This window comes from Numida meleagris, chromosome 5 (genome assembly GCF_002078875.1).
Source record: "Numida meleagris isolate 19003 breed g44 Domestic line chromosome 5, NumMel1.0, whole genome shotgun sequence".
In the NCBI taxonomy this organism is placed as follows: Eukaryota; Metazoa; Chordata; class Aves; order Galliformes; family Numididae; genus Numida; species Numida meleagris.
Genome location: NC_034413.1, coordinates 15884404 through 15907032, shown reverse-complemented (window position 1 = coordinate 15907032; position 22629 = coordinate 15884404). Strand labels below are relative to the sequence as shown.

Here is a 22629-nt window from a genome sequence, read left to right as displayed (position 1 = left end):
TTATTCCAATGAATTCTGTACTGAATACTCAGACAAAAAGCTGAAAATATTGTTCCACAATAGACAACCAGGTAATTTCTGCTTTTAGAAAACTAAGTCAGACTTCAGCCCATGCGAATCTTTTGAACGTTTTCTGACCACGTCTGCTGGGACTGGATCTCCCCAGCAGGAAGCATGGGCATTCACGTCGTCATGGTGCGAGCAGCGCTGGGATCCATCAGCGGTGAGGTGGGTGAGTTGTGAAGTCCTGCACATCTTATACAAATTGTAAAAGAGTGGTCAGTCACAGAACCCTGACTACTTCCCCATGTGGCTTAGAAGTTCTTTGTGTTTCCTTAATTCCCATTGCAGCCATAACTAATAAAATATCAGCACAGGAAAAGAAAATTCCTCTCGCTCCTTTTCCAAGTGAGAAGTTCCAAGAATCACTCTGGGGGAATCCATCTTTTCTATACTATTTCATTTCTTCTTCTGCAGTAAGCTGTTAATTCCAGAAGGAAAACACTCGTCTTCTTCTTCTAGACTTTCAGACTAATAGGAGATTCGTTTCTCTGAAGGATCTGTATCAGTTCTCTTATCTATAGCTTCTTTGAACTTTATAGCTTTTGTTTCTGTAAGTTTCCCCAGGGACATTCCACAATACTTCCTGCTACAGATTTTCACCAATGCCAAAGAGAGAAGTTGTTACACCCATAACTTCCTTAGACAGATTCCTGAGAGAATGCATGGGTTTTTTTATTTTTTTTTCCTTATAACATTTTTTCTTATTTGGCTTGCCATAACATGCTGAAATTTTTTTAAGCATTAGACTTTTCAGCCATTTCTAAATGAGCTGTACATAAAGACCCCAGATTGCATCTATCTGAAGCTTTCCGTTAAATATATTGGAACCTGCAGTGCTTCTCACCAAAGACCTGCACCTTTAGTTAATAAAAGCTTAAAGCAGGCCTCAAGCAGAGGTGTAGTCTTGTAAATCATTAAACTCTTTGGTCTCATTTTGCAAAAAAAAAAAAAAAAAAGGACAAGTTTAGACTGTTATGCTCATGTAGAGCCTGTCTACCTTCTCTCCCAAGGATTCCAACCTTCAGGAAGAAAGAAATAATAATGCAGGGCATGTGAAAAAAGGGAAACTGGGGGTGAAATGTAATGCTGACCTGGAAAGTGCGCTGTCTTTAAATGCATGTTTTTATTAGCTACAAGGAACTCATTTCCTCAATGTAAAGTATTTAACGGCAACAGTTACATCACTGTGACAAAATTCTGCTTCCAGTTAGATTTGGAACACTAGCATGAGATTCTTACAGCCATTTTTACAGTAATATCTGCTTAGGCTATCCTTGAAAGCTATCTAATGTTTCATCCTTCTTAAAGGTCATTTCTTGGCATGTACTATACTTGATTATCTGCTCTTCTTCCCTTGGAATTTTTGTATAAAATGAAGTATTTGTTAGGACTTTCTCATTGTGGGTTTCCCTTAATTATGTAAGGGAGAAGTGACTTTTTTCTTTTTTAAGCCCCCTGCAGTGTTGGCTGGAAAACTGTTTCAGTTTGAGATTGTCCATGCCTGGTCTGAAAAGAACGGACTGTGGCTATAGATCCTGAAGAAATGTCAAACAGATGTCAAACAGTTGCTGAAGTTTGAATGATATAGAAATTGTCATAGTAGGCCCACTCTGAAGTGTGTTTCTTCTGCTATGTGCCACCTTCAGTCTTGTAAAGGATTTAACAGACCTCCTTATGGCTTCCATGGAGCTGCATCAAAGAAAGAGTTTTAGAAATTACAGTTTGGGGGCTTTGTTTCCGTAAATAGGTTTGCATCTAATTTTGTTTCCATTAGTTTTAGTGAAAGTTATGCCAGAACCACTGCCACCAGGAGCCTGCTGGGGCTTGCTGTGAAACCTTAGTCATGATGTCCTGCTGATACACCCAGCAGGCCATAAAGCCACCCGCTGGCTCCTGGCTCAGCCTAGCCAGCAGCAAAGATGAGGACACAAACACTCAGGGACTATGCCAGCACTTTGGAGCTGCCATGACATGAACTGCATGCTTCCAGTCCTGCTGCAGAGTGCTGCTCCATGCACAGCCTTCACAGGAAGGAAGAAATAGCAGCAATAGTGCTAGCGCTGGCTGCCAACCTGAGAAATGCACTGCACGCCATGGCCCTCTTCACCCTTGCCTCCCTCCAACCCATGAACTAGTCTGGTAATGAAAACAATTTACAAGGCAATAATTTTTAATTGCTGTCACCAATTAACAGCCACAAACCCAGAGGCATAGCAGAAGATCAGCTATTATTCTTCCAAGAAATATCTCAACCATTTACTGAGCCCTACAGAAAAGGGGGAAAAAAAGCCACTTAGAAAGATTTATCTGAAATGTTCTGCTTGTCTAAGCAGATCGCTGGTATGAAAAGATCACACTTTGAAACTGAAGAGAGCAGGACTTTCTTTCATTTTCTACAGACAAGAAAGCAATCTTTGGCTTTGTAGATTGAAATGAAGTAGAGAGAGAGATGGGAATGCTCACTTTCCTGGGTCCTTCCCTCATTATTCTTTCTAATCTTTTCTGATCCCTCCTATGTTGCTGTTTTTTGTAGTTATGAATAATGGTAGGACTAGAGGAGTAACTGGATGGTATCTCTCTACTCATACTGTATTTTAAGGCCCTTCATAGAGTTTTCAAATCGCCCCCCTATCTGAAGTCATTTGAACAACTTTTTCTATAAGATTTATAACAGGTTCAATTTTAACTCCATCCCTTTTGCAAGTGACAATTTATTTCACTTTATTGAAAAGTAATATTAGAAGCAGCACCAAACCCAAAAATAATCTGAAGTTTTCTGGCAACTAGAGGAAGGCTGTAACATAAGACAGGGAAAAATCTTCCTGTTACTGACCAGTACAGGGCAGGTGGGGACTGGCATAGCCCCAGTGTAATTTTAGCCCATGTGTTGCATGGAAAGTAACCCCTTCCTGAAGCCCAGAGTGCAGCATGGTGAGCTAACCTGCCACATGGCTCTCTTTGTGCGGTGCAGGAAGGGAGGCAAGGCTGCCATAGCTCCTTCATGGGGCATTCTTTCGTGCTTGTAAATGCAGTTACTTTGGGTTGAAGTAAGTAGAGCTTTCCAGTCATGGAGATGCCACCTGAGAATCCCAGCTGCGGCCAGGGTTAGTTCCTATAGCTTTAAACTTGACATTTTATCTTCATGCTTTTCCAGCTGCTTTAACCATGAGCCATTGGTATTGGAGTCAATCAGATACAGAGCTTTATTTGTGTGGTTGTTTATGTCTGTTGCCATGCTTCACTGGTTTTCTGGGTCACATGATAGGATGGGAGAGGTAAGGTCTATTTTTCTCCTTCCTGGTTATTAGTTATTCCAGGATAACATTAGCAATACCCAAAATTTATTGCTTCAATAATGTCTGCAAAGCACTATGTCCTCACTGGTTGTTGTGTTGGCAATTGCCATAAGCCTGGGACAGATTTGGGTCCCAAGTTTCTGTCCATGGCAGATGAGTTGCTCAGCGCAAAGCAGTCTGTACAAGGAGGCTCCCTCCAATATCCCACAGCATCACCAGGCCTTGGGAAGCAGAACCAAAGCTCAGCACAGTCCCGTCGCTGCCCCACCTCATACCTAAGTGAAGTGAACATGGACAGAAAGGTGTCATTCTGTGGCTGAACAGGTGAGTGGCTGTTCTGCTCTCAGTTACCAGCTTGAAGCTTACCAGACCTGATATCTGAAGTAAGATTCGGCTGCAGTACCTACAGTGCACATTCTTGCTGAGATGATGCAGGAAGGAAAACAGCATGTACATTCACGTGGGCACAGGCCAGAGGTCCTACATGATCTTCTTGAAATACCTGGGCTGTGGTCTGTGGGATGGATACTCAAAAATAGTGGTGAGGCATTGGCACAGGCTGCTCAGGGAGGTGGTAGTCACCATCCATGGAGGTGTTCAGGAAATGCGTAGATGTGGTACTGAGGGACATGGTTAGTGGACATGATGGGGATGGGCTGATGGTTGGACTTGATGATCCTAGGGGTCTTTTCCAACCTTTATGACTCTATGATTCTCCTTATGCATCTTTTAGTAGTTTGGGAAGTTCCTGAGTCCAAGATTGCATTTGGTCTATTGTGCTCAATAGTCTCAGCCATTTACATTTTTTTTATTTCTTTTGCTAGCCTGTTTAGACTTACTTATGACCAACACCCTGCAACAATGAGTTCCACAACTTAATTTTGTAGGGGGAAAGAAAAGAAGCATTTCTTCTTCATTTTTCTACATCTGCTACAGAAAGTGCTTGCATTCTGACAGTGAATAGTCATCCCCAGGCAGACTCATCCCTGCTTTCTGCTTGTGTCCTTCTAATGTCATAGCCCAGTGCTGGATTAGTGCCAGTAATGGATTAACATGCATTTCCTTAATGTGGGGAAGTTGGACATTACATGAATATTATCTTTGAATTGCCTCTGGCCGGTTTTGCCAGCCATCTGTCTAAACGCTGCAACAATAGTCATTTGTTTAGGTTGAATGCAGTGCTCTTGTTCGGGCCTGTATCACTGCTCCTTTCCACAGGGTCCATCTTACTCCCTCCACTCTAACCAGTATGTGCCAGCACAGAGCGCTCCCAAACCACATGTTGCAATGTACTGTCAGTCTTGTAGTTTGAGAGCTTTCCCCTCCGGACACTCTGAGAGAGGCTTGCTCCAAAATGGCCAGTGACCTTGTGCTCAGGGCTTATACACCAGCAAGGCAACAGTCCTTGGGCTAAGCAACAGAGCAAGAACTTGGCTGACCATACCACAAGTGCCCTAAATGGCAGCTGCTGCTGCCGAAAAGGATCTTTTCTCTTAATTCTGAGCAAGAAGCCTTTCTCTCAAAGCTCATGTAAAAATGATTTATTTCTTTATATAATTTTACCTTTGCAACTGCTACCCCAACTCATGCAAGTGACAAATCCTAGGTCTGCCCCCCCATGATGAATTATGGATCAGTGGTCTGGCTTGCATAGGCATTCTGAAAAGATGCTTCTAAAAATCTTCTAGTGAGGAAAGCTAAAGACTCCAATTTCTGCAGGAAAAACGTATGAACTGGGCTTTTTAAAGGCCTAGCGGTTGTGAAGTATGGTAATTGCCACCATGTGTATCTTATTTTCAAGCTGTAATTCAGCCAATTTCAGTTAATAAACTGGATTATGTGTTTGTTTACAGCACTCTTTAAAAGAGAAGTCACATTTATAATAATCACATACACATGGAAGTCATTTTCTTCATGTCTTATCAGTTGTTCATGCATTTAGAATATTCCTCATTCCAATTTCTCTGAAGCAAGAATTATTTTAGTTCAGAACACAATTCAAGAAAAATTAGTTAAGCAAGTTTATTTGTTAAATAGTGCGGATGAAGTGAGAATTACTGTTGTTCTGTATCAGATCTATTCTGGGATTTCTGCTAATGGAGAAAGCCGGTGTGCTCTGGGCCTTCCCACAGATCTGGCCACGTGCCATAGGACTCTGGAGCTGCACTTGGAGCTGCAGCTCGAGGACCTGCATCACCATACTTTCCTTCCCTGTTCCAGTCTTTCCCAGAGTGAGTGTATGTTTCAGATTTTTGACAGATCTAAGTGTTGCTGACACCCAGTACAACCTTGCAAACAATGTTTTTCAAACACTGCTCTTTAGATTGCATCATTCCCATGCAAGCTAAGCCAAATTAATGTCTTTTTAAGTCCCTATTACAAAAGATTAAAAAGTGTGTACACAGGAGTTTAAAGGAACAAGGACTTGCTGCCAGAGTCAATGGAGAGCTTTACATCATAGTCGATTGTTTTTAACAGTTGCAAAACAGAATGTTCTTTTTTCCAGTTCATTTAAGTTTTATGATGAGCTTAGCTTAAACTATGATTGTATTACCAGAAGGAGGTAAATACTGATGGATTTTCTGTTGGAATATGTAATTTTTTCATTGTTGTGCGTCAGCTTTCATGTGAAGAATCATTTTAATTTATTCAGTCTTTCTCTAATTAAGTATTTATAATAAGAGTTTAACCACTCAAAAAGACTTCTTAATAATTGTCTGCTGTTGCTCCCATAACTTTCAAACTCCTAGCAAGCAGAACAAAGTGAGATACCCTTACTCCCCTTGAGATGCACCTCGCTTCACAGAGAGCTTCACTGACATCATTGGATGTCCTTGTTATGTCTGGCAGCAGCTACTAAACTGAGATTTATCAGCCCAGTTTGATTCTGGTAGTTCCAACAGGGTCACCAGCCTGACAGAAGTATAATGGCTCATGTAGTTTATATGGTCACAAGTAGGATAAAACTGAAGAAAAATTGAGAAGGGCTGAGGATAAAAGCTAAGTAGCTGTGAACACAGATATTTCAATCTGGCCTTTGTCCATAAATAGTGCTGTTGAATGCTATAAAACTACTGGAAATGTTTCATCATGCAAAATAAAGAAGCAGTCTTTTGCACTTGAAGATCATCTGTGCACAACAGAGCACTCCACACTTAGAACCATGAAGAGCTCCAAATCAGTGTTTGCAGTTTTGCTGCAGAAATTGTTGCAATATCCTTTATGGACAAATGGAAAATTGTATGCCTTGTTTGTTTTCAGCTACAGTGTTATAAGGAACTTTCCTTTAAAAGATTTAATCCTAATCATATTATGTCCCCCCAAACTGTCCTACTTGTTCTACTCTTTCAAAAGAACCATCTGACAAGCGTTTACCCTTGTGTTTGCTAAATAATCCAGTAAAAGCTCATTTTAAATGCAGAGCTAATCCTACAGCATTTCCTTTCATTTCAGCTAGTTTGTTGTTTCATCATTTTTATTAAGTGCTTAGGAGGCCATAGTCACTTTTGTCATAGTCAAGGAATGGGAGTTAGTTAAGTTCCACATCTAAAACTAATAAACTTGTCAAAATCTGTCGAGTCTAATAATAAACAGCAGTTTGTTTTGTGATGATAACTCCATCCTTATAGAAAGCCGCACTTCATAAAACTTGAATTGTTTTGTATGCCTGATTACTGGGAATAAAGATGCCAGGCACCTGGAAGATTGGCTGTGGGAAGTAGTAAGAGCATGTAAAGCTCAGAGCAAGCAAAGCTCTCCAGCTCTCAGTCAGAAAAATGTAGTGGTGTTGCGTAAAGGCCATGTGTGGCTATTGAGGGAAGAGCTGTCTGGATTATCTGAAGCAGTGAAGTCTGGTTCCTGTGAACAGCTATATTAAAAAGACAAAATTAATCTTGGGCATTCAGCTCAGAGGTTGGAGGACAAACAGTGGAAATATGGAATTCCTGCTTTTTTCTCCTTAGAGGTGTTTCTCCAGCTTCAGGCTGCTTATGACATGAGTGCAGAGGTTATTACCACTGTTGTTCGTACTGTTTACTGCTTACTTTTTGCTATTTTGGCAACACAGAGCAACCTTAAGCACTTAATGCTCTCACCTGGAGGGTTATACCAGCAAGGGACAGGTAGAATGCCTCTGTGAGCCTCTGTGCTGTGTTACTGCAGAGTCTACAGTGTAGAACATTCCCATCTGCTTTTGTTATTTAGGTTCCAAATGTGAGGGTCCACCTGGATGCTCAGCTAACCTGTGAGGGTCAGGCAGAAGCCAGGACACAGGAGGACTCTTTCCTAGTTGCAGCTCATGGTCTGCTGAATGTTCAGTGTGACTAGATGAAGAAGAAAGAGCAACAGAGGGTGAGATGAAGGGCACAGGCTTTGCTTTACATGTTATCCTCAATGTGCACAACATGTTAAGGGATTGTGGCAAGAGCTTCCAAAAGTACACCTGAAACACTGACAACCCAGGCTATGAAGATCTGATTGTACACGGGGTTGTCTTGACCTTGGAAACCATGGAAAAGATTCCCAGCTTTCAATTTGACCAAATGACAGTCTCTGCAAAAGTGTTGTGTTAGAAGTCTGTTTTATTACCTCTGGGCTCATCAGATTGTGAAATTATTACAGTTAGCGGGTTTTCTTGATTTTTTTTTTTTTATTCAGACAAGAGTAGTGAAGCCTAGAAGAAACTGAATTTCTTACTTTCACACTTACAGGTGTCTAAACAGGCTGTGCTGTCTTTCTCAAGCAATACATGCAGTTTCAAACTGACCTGGAGGGTTAAACATGACTTTATACATACTGCCTTTGGAATTTCTAGTATAGAAATCGAAGATGGCTTTGGCTTCAAGTGTGAAGAAGATAAGGATTAAATTTTAGCAGTCTTGCTTTTCTTTTTCTTTTTGTTCTTTTTTTTTTTTTCAACTAATGAGACTGTAGCTGGTAAATGGCAGAGTTTCCAAATTCCGTGTCACTTTCTTAAGTGGGAGTTTCTAAAAAGTAAAAATTAGGAAACACCAGACATTAGAACTTTAACTGTTGTATGAAGGTAGTTTTGTAGTGTAAATGTAGACAATCTAGAGAAGTGACAGGATTTGCCTTTAGTATATGTCTTGTTAAAATAATTAGCACTAAAGAGAAGAAGTTTTGAAGAGCAGAGTACTGATTTGCCATGAAATATTCATGTCTAGTAAGTCATTTAAATTAAAAGTGTCAAAAAAGGAAATTGTTCCAAGACTTCTCACGAAGTCTGTCGAACACTTAGTTGGGAAAAAAGAGGGGGAGAGGAGAAGGAAGTGTTGTTTTGGTTTTGCTTTCTTTTTTTAACTTAAAGCCGTGAGCTGGAGCTTGCCATGTTTGTATTACCAGTGAATCTCTTGCAAAGTCATATGAAGCTGACCAAAACTCAGAAGGAAATGTTTGAAATTTATACCTAAGTCCTTTCTTTCATTCCAGCAATCTCTATTGTGAGATATTAAGTAATGTAAACTAGCAAAACTGACCCAAGTGTTGGTTAGCACTGTTCTGGAAGATTTATCAGCACCTAAAGCATGAGAAATTCTTCTTAGTTGACTGGCTTTATAGTAATAAGATCTCAATTAAAAAAAAAAAAAAAAAACAACCTCATACTGTGGCAATGTTTGAAAAAAATTCCCTTTGTACTGTGTTGTAGCAAGCTGCCAGACAATGTCATCCAATTGTCTGTTTGGTAGCTGAAAAGATTTTCAGTGAGTCTTCTTACTAAAATGAGATGTTATATATATATATTTCAAAAGCATCTTGTCATTTTAAATTAGATTGCATACATTAAATTTTACTTTGAAAAGGAAAACAAGGTTCACACCATTTATAGTTTGGCTTCACTTCATATCACTAACTTTTTATCTCCCTTTTCAGCCACCTTTCAGCAAAAACTCCACTATGCCACCGATTTTAGGCAGAACTGCTTAGATTAAATGGGTCTAGGTTTATACAGCAGAAACTAAAGGGCACAGTGGTACAACTGAACTTAAGGACTTGGCCTATGGAATCTACTTTCCCATGTGAGATGAGCTCACATGAGCCCCAAGTTCAACACAGTGAATGCTTTGCTCACAAGACTGGAACAAGCCATAGGAACAGATAGTCATTGCATCATAAGCAAATGGAAAACTATGGGGATAAGAATGTCTTGTATCCTTGACCTGTGCTTTCAGTTGTTCAGCAATATGTTACCATCAGTAATTTTTACTTGTGTTCTGGTAGCACGTAGGAGCTCCAGTACACATCAGGACTTGATGCAGTACACAGACCCAAGAGACTTTTTCTGTTTGAGTTACATTTGCCATGACCCACAGACACTCAGACATAGTCCTCTGTCTGATTCTCATGAAAAAATCTGCACCAGAGCCAGAAGTGCAGTGTTTCTGGCTGCAGAGCACCTCCACAGTGTACAGTGAAGAACTCTGGCAGGACCACTTTCAGCCTTAAGACAGACCTCCTTAATCCAGTGATTCCAGCTTTAGGGCCATCCAAGAGGTTTCCATAACTGTTCATGCAAGAAATGTAAGATTAAATAGAATCATAGAATTAGCTAGGTTGGAAAAGACCTACAAGATCATCCAGTCCAACCAGCCACCTACCACCAATAACCCCACTAAATATAAATAAATACTTGAGACTCACTAAACAGCCTTTAGTTTCCTCAAGAACTTCCAGCCAGATTGTAAGAAAATATTGAACAAGAACTTTCTATTTTGGAAATCATATTTTTGCTAGAAAATGGGAAGTTTCTTATCTTCCTTGCAAACTCTTTCTTCAGATCACTGAGCAGCCTATTTCCTTATTTCTGACTGTTAGCATTCACTTACAGTTTTCTGCATCTTGCCAGCTTTTCTTACCTTCCTTTTCCTCTTTCATGCACAATGGCAGTAGAGGGAAATTGTTCCCTCCGTTGCTGTCACACTGCGTGCGGAGCCAGTCTCCCTCTCAGCAATACTACTGAGAAGAACAAGAACAAAGGAGTCTTCTGGAGTGTCACCTCTCATGGGCAGGACAAACAACTTCCAGCCACTTCCTGAATGTACGGTTGTTCAGGGACAATGTAACCGACAGCATCATACAAAATTCTGCTAACTCATTTTCTCAGATTTTTATAAGTATTGTACACATGCATATTAAAGATCATGATTTTTTAGCAAGATATTCACCTGAGTGGCTCTAAGTGCTTCTTGAACAGTACAAAGAAAAGAAACAAACAACTCTTCTAGAAGAAACTTGCTGCTCAAGGCTAATACATACATAGCCACCTCTTTTTCTATGTAGCACGGAGAACTGTTATAAACATATGACAAATTTTTTTAAAAAAAGGTAATGTTAATAGAAAAACTTGACAGAAGTCACTATGACACTAATACTGCTACTTAAGGGATAAGAAAAGGGAGAGCAGCTTTAATAGAAAAGTTACAAAACATTTATTGTTGTGTTGATTTGGGGGTGTAACTTTCAGATGTACGTTTATAGGACACATCTCTTTTTTATGGCAAGTAAATAATTACTGTCTTTGCGTGGTGTTGCGACCAGCAAAGGTCCTGGACGTCCTTTGCGTCCAGGCAGTTCTGGGTGCTCAGCATACCTCTTGTGTGCATCAGATGCTGTCAACATTTTGGTGTGGAATTCACCAGGTCCCGCTTTCTGGATCCACTGCCCTCACAGATCTGCAGCGCCGTCGTCCTCCTGTAGGCAGAGTGAACAGACAGTTGCATCATCCCTCTCGTGCACCTGTTCTGGATGTATTTACTTGTGCTCTAACTCTTTTGCATGTGCTAAACTCAGAGTCCTGCAGAGCAGGGAAACTGAGTGGTTAAATGGTGATATGAAAAGTATTTTGCAACAGGGGAGTATAAAAGTACAAGTTTTAATGGTTATGACTAGAATTATAAAAATGCAGAACAAGAAGAACTAAAACAACAAGTTTAATTGTTTTTATTACAACTGGCAATTTACTAAGAAGCAGTTTGCTCTTAATGAAACTACTCGTATGAGTAAAATGGGCAGGAATTAGCTTGATAGCTCTCTAAGGCTGAAATCTCATCACATTGGTTAGTTTGTTATTTATTCAGAACATTTTGTTTATTACTTTATTGTCCTTCACAAGTAACTCTCTCTTCTGATTATATAATTGTAGTACCTGAATGTACAGATGTAAATAATTCAGCAGCTGCTGCTCTCTGTAATCTGAATTTTGCAAAGGGTCGTGGGCACTTTTTCTAAAAAGATTGTCAGAAGCACCTTTCTCTTATGCTGCTCTCTTAAATCACAGTCATTGTGTGCCACCCAGAGTTGGGACAGCAGAGCCAGGGCACATGACGGGCTGCAGGGGAGCAAGTGTCACCGCAGTCCTTCCATATCAAACAGCATCCCCTTCCACGTTTCTCCACAGATGAGTGACTTTAAATACAGCTAAATAATAAATGACTCTTCCTGTGACAAAACAACATCCCCAAGGAGTTACAGAGATAAAACATGTAGCAGAAAACTGATACTTAATATGGTTCACATGCTTACCTGTATGCTTTATTTACTTATTACTCGCTTCCAAACAGATTTTTTTCTCATCCTGTGAGGGACAAAAGGGAGGGAGGGGTAAAGAATGGCAACCAAGTCCCATCTTATCTTGCTGGCAACTTAAAAAGTCTTACCTCAGAACATTCAGTGCTAAGCTGTCCCTCTTCTACAGTTGCTTCTAATGGGTCTGACATTCCTTCTTCCCCTCCATATGCGATAACTAACACTGTATTTCCATGTGCTCAACAGTATTTTTAGCACATATTGCAATTCCCTAGATGGGAAGCAGAGCCACAATGTTGTATCTCAGTCCAGTGGTATCATTTCAGACTCCTGCCATGAGCTGGTAATTAAGTCATACATCCTTAATTATATCAGATACATACTAGGATCACATTCTTAGCCCTGGAAACTTGCTGTGGTATAATATGTGTCAAATTACACCACAAGCAAAAAATATTCACTGTACCTTCTTCAGGCAGTTCTCACAATCTACAATGTATGCGAGCATTCCCTTCTTGTGCAGCTAGGTGCCAGAAGTGGATTTGGACTCCAAATCTCAGGTTGAAGGTGTCCCTCTCTGAGTCTCCCCCGTGGGTCAATGTTGGTACCTGTGGCTGTACAACACTGCGTTAGTGGGGTGAATGCCAGCCTGGAACTGGTGCCTGAAGTACAGGCACAGAAGGACTGCTGGGCCCAGGCACTGCTGCTAGTTCTTGCAGCATCAGGATGCCTTCTCACAAATGTTCTACCACCCTTGTTTGGTTTTCCCTCGTTGCAGCAGAACCAGGTGATGACAGAAGGCATCCTTGCACACACAGGGGAAGGTGAGTGGTGGAATGACAGCAGGTAGCTGGAAGGCAGGAAGGGTAGACAGCTTTTTTCAATACCAGAACTGGTTTCTACTGTCTGGAAGCTTTCGTGGCACTATAGCCTCTGCTGACTATCACCAGCATGGATAACTTACAAAGAAAAACCCCAGTTTATATTTGTCTCGCTTGAAAACAGCTGCAGAAGAAACTCTTAGGAGACTGAAATCTCCCACACTAGGAAAAATGTTAGGAAAAAGAACGCAATCCTTAATTTTTCATTTATCTTTTCAAAAGCAAAGGATTTATAAAGAAGAATCCCTTGTGGACTTGGTTGGGGTTTTTGCTATTGTTTTTTTTTTTGTTTGTTTGTTTGTTTGTTTTTAATTGCCAAGTGAATTTGACATTATGAAGTTCAGATTTGTACAGCACTGGGGATTCACTTTTTTAAAACAAATATCATTTGGATCAACATCCAGACCTGCAGAGTTAAGAAAGTGAATCTCTGAGTTTTCTGTAAAAAAGCTTTTACAGAAATAGTTCACAGAGCACATAATGATCAGAAAATGTTTGCTGTTTCACAAGGACAGCATTAGCAGGAGGGGAGGAGACCTCCTGACAAGGTTCCCATCAAATGATGGCATGAGCTGTGTGACCTTCCTCACAGCATACTGGAATGTTTGTTTGAAAAGCAAGCTCCTGGTGGTATGATTTCAAAACCTGGCCATAAATTAGTTCTCAGCCACAGCTGTCTGAAACCCAAAGAAATTAACTCAGGTTCTTCATATTGCTTCATTCCGACAGGAAGGACTAAAACATTTGCATGTCATGATTACCATAGGTGTGTGTTGCTAAATCTTGACCATTAAGTCCTTGATATGGCCTCATTACCTGTTATTTTGACATCGCTGAACATAAAATGAAGTAATTTTTAGAGAAAAAGTTACCGGTGAATGCCTCTGTAAAGAAGTATACTCACTGAATGTTAAAATTCTGATATTCTTCAGAGGAAAAAAAAAAAAAGATTGAGCAGTGAGTACATTACATTATGTATGAGCAAATTTATAATCTTGTCTTTCTTCATATTTGAAGCTAGTTGAATGGAATGAAGGGATCTAAACTTAAAAAAATATTTGTCTGTGACATTTTTGGTAAATTCTCTTTGCTTTACGAACAGATGGAGTATTCCTCTCCAAGAGGGGTAGAATAAAGAAGTCATTGGTGTAAGTGCTTCTAACAAGAACAAACTGCATACTGGAAAAAAAATATAGTTACGTATTTGAAGTTCATATTAAGTGAGTAAGTTCCGCTGAAGCCTCATCACAATCTTTGCATCCTGTTATTAATCTTAAAATTTAGAAAAACAATTAAAACCTAGACCTCATAATATGGGATACTTCTTGTCAACCTTTGAAAATGTTTGCAAGTAATTATGTGTGGTTTGCCTCCATTTGTTACAAATGGAAACTTGTTCTTGTGGCAGGTTCCTGACCAGGCAAGACCTCACTAGCTGGGTTCTCGCTCTCCTCCTGTCTTCCAGGGTTCTTACAGAAGAAAGCATGCAGGTTTATGTCATGTTTACACTGACTTGCTCTCTTCTGCTGCCTGCAGGGCAGGCCCTGTATTTTATAATCTCCTGGTTTTATTTGCTAGTCTACCAGAACTCAGCTTTGTTAACAGCAGGATCCGTCAGAATGCATTTCTTTACCTGCGTGAAACTGAACAAAGGTGCTCACCTGTGGAAATATATTTTATTTGGTTCACTATGTGAGGGGCAGCTTTTGGCCATTCAAACAATACTGTGAATCACTGAACATAACTTCTACTGGTACATACCAGGTTTTTTAACTGTGATGCCTTAGGCTTAATAAATACTATGGTGGATTTAGGGCTGTCCCCTGCAGTAATCGCTGCAGAGGAGGAGGTCAGTTATCTCTGGGAGGAGGCTCTTCCTTACGGTAGGCTATGGTGCTGAGGATTTTGTCAGTAATACATCCTCATTTGGGGTGACGTTATGTCCACTTCAGTTGTTCTCTCTTTCTCTCTCTCTTATGGTGAATCCATTAGAATAGTTCTGTTTCACCCAAAATGAGTGTTACTAATGAATGTTGCTAGGGGACGTTGCCCTGGGGTTATGACTTCTTATTCTTCGCTGATAAGAACTGTAATGTTGGAGAACAGGGGAGGGAGGGAGAGAGGTGATATAGTAAGCTTCTGCATTAGTTAAAAGTGACTAAAACATCTGCAACCACGGCATAATTAAGCGATTCAACACCTTTAAAAACTTTAACATGCTCTATTTTGGGAATGAACCTAGCATCTGTGCTGACAGCTTACATGCCAAGTTTCAGCTTGATGAAAATTTGAGCGGTCCTGGATAAAAACTGTGAAAAATTAGGAGTTTATAAACAGTCCCTAATCCTAACTGACATTCCAAATAGATGGTAATTAAGCTGCAGTATTTATATAGTACACTACTTCATATACTGGAAAGACAGAAAGTAATCTCCTTATTTAGAAACACTGCACCAAGTATATTATTGGGTCACCTGAAAGGTTATTATAAATAGAATAACTGGGCTGAATACAAATTACATTACAACTTGGTGCTGCTGTCTTGAGAAGGAATCTGTACTCTTGCTGTGATCTCCAGCAAATCAGATACCCCTGTACTCAACATCAGCAAATTCTGCATTATCAGCTGAAATTATGGGAGGTGGTGCTACATGCACAGCCCCTCTCCAGGCTTTGTGACACAGGGCAGATCTGCTCCCATCTCCTTATCTGCCTCTTCTGCTGGGCACAGGCTCACAGGAAGCTCTGCAGGAACCCCCCCTCTGCTCATTTCTTTTCCTAGAGAGGTCAGGAGGAGCAGTGAAGGATGGAAGAGTGAGATGGGCCCCATCCATAACCTAGACTTATAAGGAAAGTGATGTTCTGCTCACACCAGCACTGGCTAACGATTCTGTGAGATGAAGCCAGTTAAGAAAAAAAGCTTTCAGATTTATTTCTGGGAGACAGAGATTTCAGTTTCAAGACTAGTAATGGTTTATACATGGACCTGGTATAGCTATTAGTTCCAGTATCTCTTACTTATACATGAAAAGTGTTTGTGGCATCAGGATTCTCTACTGCTTTGCTGTGTATCTCAGGGACTCCAGTGAGTGAGGGTTTACAGACCCAGTGGGGGGTCTACAAGATTATGTAGAGGTGAAGATCTTTGTGAAAAAATGCTGGAAGATTTATTTTTGAAGGAGAATAAGTGCAGGTAAAGCACAAAGGGGAAACATTTCTTAAAAGAGAACTACTCGGGAAGAAGTCAGATACATCAGTCCTATTATCTAGACCAATGCTTGGCTATTATAAAGTTTCTACCACTAGAGTTGAACACCGTTTCTTTATGTTATTCAGTTGTGTTAGCATCATTCCTTTTGTTCCATGCGCATCGACGAGACTTCATTGTGCTTTAAGTTTGAAAAGGAGCCTTACTAGAACAGAAACTGTTTAGGAAGGAACAAGTTCTGGTTGAATGTGAATATTTCTGTGCAGCCTGCATTGCCTGAGAACATATCCTGAAGGCTGCTGCGGGGTACAGCTGCAGGTGGGTTCACACTTGGCTGCAGCTGCACATGAGGAATGAGATTTAGGGAAAAACATCCTTGGGGTGTGCTCCACTGCAGGAAAAGCCCTTCCAGCGTCCAGCACGAGAGGCTCCCCTCCACTTTGGGTTCCTGTAGACTTGTAACAACAGATGAAAATCAGGGCCGGCCTACCTGACAGAGCAGCCAGACAAGAAAGGCAGGTTCACTAGCAAGAACAGCACCCTTCAGTGGGTGAGGGCACTGCCTCTGCCCTCTAATTGCACTCACTGTTGCAGCTGTCGGGCCTTACCTCCGTGCATGATTCAAGACCTCTGTATGTTGCTCAGATTTCTCACTTATGTATAATCATTAGTCATTGTCTTTTTAAGAACAGGAAACACAACAAGACCCATCACGTTTAGACATGGCAAAGGAAATATCAGATAATGCATTAAAGGTACTAAATGCTCAACAGCCTGCAGGCATCCAGCTCTTAATCCTGCCGACACTAACATAGGAGATTGACAGGGCAAGTGACATAGGTACAATTAGTTCCAAAGATACACGCATCGTTGCGCACGTGATCGGATCCCAGACTCCCTATTTTCGAAGTGCAAACTCAGAACTTCCGTGAGCGAGCAGATCGCAGCAAAGCCCTGCGCAAAGCGGGGCGGCGGAGTGGGAAGCGCCGAGCGAGCGCTGGAGGGAGCTGCCGCCCCGGGCACCGCGCCGGCTACGCCAGCCCTGAGCGCAGAGGGAGGGCGCGCTGCGAGCGCCGTAGATGGCATCTCTCGCGGTCACTTCAGCTCAAGAACGTTCTCTCTTTTTAAAGCAAGACAAGCTAGTGTTCTAACCCGGTAAGTAAGCCAAAATCTGTAAAGATGCTCTGAACAGAGATCTTAATTCTCATCAGTGTTGGATAATTTTTCCCCTTTAACATGGCATACTTCTCTTTATGTAATGTTTGAATAGAAACTGGCTAACACCCTGCATATAATATCTGCCTCTATCCCATTAAAAAAAAAAAAAATCCAGGTCAGACATGACAAAAGTACAGTGTTTGTCCGAGCCTCAGCTGTTTTCCCTTGCAGCACCGGGGGGAAGATCACGCTACTACTGCATCTCTTAAGAGTTTAAGTGAAGTTAGCTGAGACTGAATTTTTAAGATTGAATATAGCGGTTAAGATATATCCAGGACAAAAGCAATTCCCAACTAACGCCATTTTTCTGGAAAGAAAAACTGGAAACCTTATTAAAATTGTGTGGTGACTAAGTTCCCTCTCTTCACTTGGTGAATTTTTCTCTCATCATAAGTTTCTTCACGTGTTATCATCAGAGATAACCTCACTCTGAACATCACTAAAATATCCACAGTGTTTTTAAAAACAGAGGCTAATTATTTCTTTCAACCCAAAGGTCCTGTTCCCTGGCAAGGGGTAATTTAAAATTCGGCTTCCTCTGGTAGACAAAAACAAAAAGAGTTAAGCAGTGACCTAAAAAATCGGCTGTTGCCTAGACACCAGTGACCAGGAGTCTTTTACAGTTTGCTGGTACAAATGCTGTACTGCACCTGTCAGTAATGACAAGGAACCTGAAATGAAAATGTAATGGTGCTGAAAAGACAGAACTGCTTATTACCTCTTCCTTCTCCATACTAGGAATGCACAAGCAGAATGTATCCCATCTGATGATGCATCTTCAATCAAAGGTTTGCCGTTTACCAAAGTGAAAGATAAAATTGAGTATCTGACAAGACAAAACTATGGCTGGATAACTTGCATGTAAGTGCCTCAGATGAATTAGCTGACGAGTTCTCTACATCACTTTCCTTTTTATAAACGCTTTAAAAATGGGGATCCCCAGACACTGGAGTACAGGCAAAGAGTAAGGGAGACCTATAGATTAGTACATCTAATATTAGTCACAGGGGAAACAATGCAAATATAGATGGGGAGAGTTTGCGTATATGCTCCACACGTGTTCCTGGAAAAGAAGGAGCTCTTTTACCTTGCAGATGAAGACATGTGATCCAGGGATGGAAAGCTGGACTAAGACAAGCTCAAGTTTGACATAAATTCCTATTCCTACCAAGAATATTAAACATAGCTGAACTAGCTTATCAGCAATTGTAGATGGATTTGCAATCATTCAGATTCTGTAAGTCACGATTCTACCTTAGTCTAACTTCAAGGGAAATGGATGGCTGCCACCAGGGGGTGACATGCAAGAGTGGGGTCATTCCTCACAAGAGCCGAGACCATGCAGTCTCAGAACAGGTATGGGGCAGACATGACCTTCCATCTTTCCTTACGGGTGATACGAGCAGGTGGCATGGGAGGGCAAAGCAGCTCGGGAGCTGAGAAGTCACGCAGTCTCTTTTTTTGATATGATTCACACAGCAAGTGTGGTGAACCCTCCAACTGTGTTGGCAGAGTAACAGGTGGATTTTGATGGAATCCTGCCTGAGTTCTGCTAAAAGGTCACTGAAGAAGATGCTTTTTTGTAAAACATTTCCATTTCAATGAATCAGGTCTTTCTGTTGAAACTGAAATGTTTTGCTGAAAACCTGTTGTGTTGGAAAACTCCCAACCATTTATGTCTCTCCTACTCCTGTACAGAAGAAATGGATTGTCTCCAGCTTTTGCTTTCCCTTTCGATGTATCAACCTTCCAATGTTTCCTCTTGTGCCCACTCAGGGTCCATCTCATAAAGCACACATCTGTTAGAGGGTCCAAATACGCTTGTACTAGGAAGTGTAAGATCTTCAAAGTATGAGGAGGAAGAAAAAGTACTGCCAAATAAAAAGACACAGTACAGCTGTGTGATAAGAGTGTTTCACTAACCAAACATGAGTTCAGCCCATCTTGTCTAAAGGAGAAAGGCCACTTCAATTCCTGAAATAACAGCTTGCCTCAGGCATCTTTGACATTCCTGCAAACATTAGTAAAGCATTTGAGGGCCATCTAAAAACAAAAAACAAACAAACAAACAAAAAAACCAAAGCAACACCATAGTTGGCAAAAACGGCAATAACATTCCTGCATTAAACCAGAGCTGAATTTGGCTATGGTTGAATTTTGAATTCTGCCTATAGAGGTACACGTGACCAGGTACAGTCAATTATTTGTCATGAAAATACTAGCCAGGAAATTTAACTCTGTGTGCGTGTGCATCATTCCAAAATGCCAGTCTCTGTGAGCATATCTATTACTTGTAAGCATTTACTAATCATTTGTGAACAAATGTTAGCAGTTGGTTTGTTTCCATCTGTCATTCCTGTCGCTGTCTGTGCCTGGACACGTCATTGCACAGAGATGTGCAGTTGACTTTTTCCCCTTCCCAACAACTCGAACTTTTTAGATAGAATAAATATATTTGAGGATAATTCTAAAAAAAATTGACAACCGTCTCCAGCTTGAAAGGACTCACTGCTAAGGTGAGATTGTTCTCCCATCAGTACAAGAAAGTACATTCAGGGTCATATACTGCCTGTATCCCTCACGTAGTCATTCAGGGGAGTTACTGTAGTTTACATATGCTTATCTGAGCCAGCAGTGGAGCATGCCAGCATGGGGTCCAGCACAGGCTGCAAACTCATCCAGGAACCAGGGTGAATGTGTAGGCCCAGGAAGTGTGTTCTTGGCATGAGGAACAGATTGTGATTGAACCCTCTCTTCCACCAAAATGTTGTGAAGGAGCTGGCACCGTGTGATTTAAGATTTTTAAGCCACTCACATCAGATTATAAAAAGCAAGGAAAGGATATCCTTTGGAAGGATAAAGGAGAGAATGTTGAGGATGGAAAAGCTACCACTGAGCTAAGCCAAAGCAACAGCAGCCTCAAAGAAAGAACTGGAAATATGAAAGTAGATGCAAACAAATGGCCTGCAAACACTTTCATACTAAAGGTACTGATTGGGCATGGAACTTTGTCTAGACTTCAAGGCCACTTGCCCAACAAGTTTGCAAAGTATTTTAAACAGGAGTTGCATATCTCTGTTTAGTTTTGCAAAGTTTTTGGATGTTGTATATCCCACAAATCTTGTCTGTTAGTAAGCAGACTATCCTGTTTTCTGACTGCTCCATTGCCCACTACCATTCTTTATCATTTTTGCAACAACTGACTGCATGGTTATAGGCATTGCCTCATTACACGTGGCACTGCTGCAGCCAGCTAGCATCTACCCATGCTTGCAAACTGAAAGCCAGCTTAGACATGTTTTTTCCACCCATGGTTGCTTCTTGGACTGTAGATATATGAATTATATTGAAATACTTTTAGTTACAAACCCTAGGAAACAGATGTGTGCTTCCTCCATTAGAAGGAGGAAAATGCATTTACCTTCAGTATGTGGTCTTTTTACTCTCTTACGAAAATAAGAACAAACATTTTTAACAGTATATTTCTGCCTATTTTCATAATTGCCATGGGTCAAAATATTCCCCTGAATTAGTTTAGTTCAATAGAATATTTCAGTTTAAAATAGCACAGGATATTGTTCAATATTTCTGTGGACAGCAAAAATTGATGTCTCGCTCTGGTGTTGCATTAGCTTTTTGTGAAATAATCCTGGTAAAAGGCTATTTCAGTATTTTTGAAACTACTGAAAATCAGACTTTTATAGTTTTACAGGAAGAGAGCATTATTAATTCATTTGTATACTTGCTTTCCTACATTTCCATTCCTCTCTGCTGCTTCTCTCTCTCTGCAGGCTCAAGGGAGCAGATCTTTCCATGTTTCCAGTTGGCATGGCTCCACAGAACAGCTGTGCCAATTACTTCCAGTTGAGGACTACCACTGGGTGTATAGCTGCTTGTACTGAAGTTGTTGCAATTACTATCATTATGTTATTTCTTGGCAAGGAAAGGAGAAAGATAAGTGAGTGTCTGGGGTGCTTTGTTTAACTGCAGTGGGCCACTTACTCATGCCAACCACCGAGAGCTACTAGGAAGCAAGCACAGTGAGAAGTGAACTTCTTGGAAATTTTGAATTTAACATGGTAAGGAGACAAAGGGGTTTCTTAATGAAACCTAATATACTTTAGGTCTGCCAGTTCCTTCAGAAAGGGAAAGCATTTTTCAATGTGTTAGATTACTGCCGCAGTACCTATTATGTGCTTGCTTTTATGCAGCTTACAGAGATCTTTACCACTGCTTTGACCTGCAGGAGATACTCGTGTAATGCCAGCACTGAGGAAAACCATCACGTGGTTTACCTCCACCTGAGAAATCATCTTGATGACTTGCTCCAAATAGTACACAACCATTCACACACCTTTGATCACAATGCTGGGAAGGGAAGTCTTTAGACAAAATTAAGAGTGGGCTGAAAGCTTCAGCTGGCAGCTAGGGGTGTGAAGGACTTAAATGTTTTGTTGCTCGGTGTACACAGCATTGAGAGCCCTCTCACACCGGGAAAGCTACAGGGCCTCCTCTTACCAAACCAACTGCCCCCAGCACTCAGACAAACAGTATGTTACCTCTGGTCTGGATGTTGCATTGCAACCAGTTCAACACAGCATGTATTGCGAAGACGATTTTTTCCTTTTTATCCTCTTTTTTGTACAGCAAAGCTTCAGCAATTCCTGGCTGCAGCACGGGGGCTCTGAACAGTTCACCTCAACGCTCCACGGCTCAGACCCAGCAGAGGACAGTCCCGCCATCATCAGCAGGGCCCTGTCCTGCCCTGGCTTTGCCAATGAAACAAGGAGAGAACCCTTTCATGCTTAATTTCTCTTTTTTGCTTATTAAAGAGTGTAATTTGAAACTGTGACAATGTTACCGTGTGGAAACACTGACTGCGAGAGTAACATGCAACTTCGCTAAAGTGCAGAAGAAGAACGGGAGCGCCGCGCTGGTGCGCACCCCGAAGTCCTTTATCCATACTTTTCTGTTCGTTACTCCTGTATTTGCCAGGCAGCACCCCCCGCCCCTGACAGCAGAGCCCCTCACAGCGCGGCTGCGCAGTCCGCCGTACCAGCCCCGATTCCCGTACGGCCGGCGCCGCGTGCCCGGCCCCGCGCCTTTTCCTGCGCTACGGCGTTTCCGTAGCCGTGTCCTCCGCTGCCCCCGCGCGGCGCCCCCGGTCGCCAAGCGCGTTTCTATGAGGCGCCTATAAACAACATGGCGGCGGCGGCCCCTCCGCCTGCCCGCGGGCTGTAGGTGGCGCGGCGGTGTAATTTTACGGCGCCAGGGTAGCGGGTCCGGCCGCCTCCGCGCTGCTCTGTCCCGCGCTGCCCCTCCTCGCCCGGCCGCGGTGAGGGCGGCAGGGCAGCGCTCCGCCCCGCCGTGCGGGGGTGTCCGGGCGCCCGGGAGCAGCTGCTCTGCTGCATTACAGCGGAGC

At 41.7% G+C, this 22629-nt stretch overlaps 1 long non-coding RNA gene across 1 annotated transcript; it reads right to left on the bottom strand.

Moving 5' to 3' along the window:
* LOC110400630 lies at window positions 239-21845 on the bottom strand. The gene is made up of 4 exons (XR_002439974.1): window positions 21767-21845; window positions 12367-12514; window positions 10232-12171; window positions 239-8344 (listed from the first exon to the last, which is right to left on the bottom strand). It is a non-coding gene; the product is annotated as an uncharacterized LOC110400630 (long non-coding RNA).